Genomic DNA, 1,399 nt, shown 5'->3' on the forward strand with positions numbered 1-1,399 from the left:
TATTATGCCTATCTTTGCATAAAATGTTCCCTTGGTATCTCTATCCTAGCCTGATAGTCTGACACATTATGCAATCTGATTTTCCTTTTACCACCTGTGGGTGGTACAGTGGTGACGAATCCACCTGCCAATGCAGGAGATACAGGAGACCTGATTCTATCCACATTGGGCAGATCCCCTGGAGAAGGGAATGACTACCCACTCCAGTGTTCCTGCCTGAAAAACTCCATGGACAGAGGAGCCTGGCAAGCTACACTGTGAGTGAGTGAGTGAAGTCGCTCAGTTGTGTCCAACTCTTTGAGACCCCGGGGACTGTAGCCTACCAGGCTTCTCCGTCCAGGGGATTCTCCAGGCAAGAATACTGGAATGGGTTACCATTTCCTTCTCCAGGGGATCTTCCCAACCCAGGAATTGAACCTGGGTCTCCTGCATTGGAGGCAGACACTTTAACCTCTGAGCCACCAGGGAAACCCAACAGGAAGCTACACTGTAGCCCACCAGGTAAAAATTGCTAGTATATACTCAGGCTGGCTTGATCTGGGGGAAATTTTTCTTTCATAAGGATGTAGGTAGTCTCAGAAATGTGATCTTTATAATTTTCACTACTAAGTACCTTGAGTTCCAAATCACACACACACACAAAAGAAACAGTCTTTCTTTTTTCAATTTCTGGCTTCAGAACTACTCCGAAGGATAATATATTAAATTAGTCATTCAAATATTAATATACTTATGAAGTCTTATTTTTGGAAATACAGAAGATCTTTATAGGATTTTGTGCAATAGGACATAGAGTAATTATTGTCCTCTATCAGTGTGATTCAGAGAAAAAAAATCTGAATGTCTCAGAGTAATATTTTCATAGGTTATTCAGTTTTTTCAATGAAAAATTCTACTTTGCATTTTTCTTGATTATTATAAAAGTTGTACATATAGTACAATTATGCATCTACCAGTTACATGTGATTTATGTGTTTAAGAAAATGGGGGGCGGGGGCATTTATTTAATTTGTTTGAAGCTCTATAACCAAGTACCAGAGACAGGTGGCTTATAAAGAGCAAAAATTTATTGCTCACAGTTCTGGAGCTAGAAGTCCTAGGTAGGGTGCCAGAATGGTCAAGTGAAGGCCCTCTTCTGGGCTGCAGACATTTTATTTCATCCTCACATAGAGGAAAGTGATAAAGAGCTCTGTGGAATGTATCTTATGAGCCCTAATGCCCCGCATGTAGCTCTACCCTTATGACATAAACACTTCCCAAAGGCCCCATTTGCTAATACCATCACCTTTGAGAGTTAATGTTTCAGTATATGGATTTTGGGGAGATACTCACACTATAGTAAAGAATCAACTACCTGTGACTGAATTAAGTTATGTAAGGATTCCCTGGTCCGTTAGTG

At 40.7% G+C, this 1,399-nt stretch overlaps 1 non-coding gene across 1 annotated transcript; it reads right to left on the reverse strand.

Annotated features, from left to right (window-relative positions):
* Positions 1 to 396: 396 nt before the first annotated feature.
* TRNAW-CCA (transfer RNA tryptophan (anticodon CCA)) lies at positions 397 to 468 on the reverse strand. Its single transcript has one exon. It is a non-coding gene; the product is annotated as a tRNA-Trp (tRNA).
* Between the last annotated feature and the right edge of the window lie 931 nt (positions 469 to 1,399).

The sequence above is a fragment of the Bos mutus genome, chromosome 15 (assembly GCF_027580195.1).
Source record: "Bos mutus isolate GX-2022 chromosome 15, NWIPB_WYAK_1.1, whole genome shotgun sequence".
Taxonomy (NCBI): Eukaryota; Metazoa; Chordata; class Mammalia; order Artiodactyla; family Bovidae; genus Bos; species Bos mutus.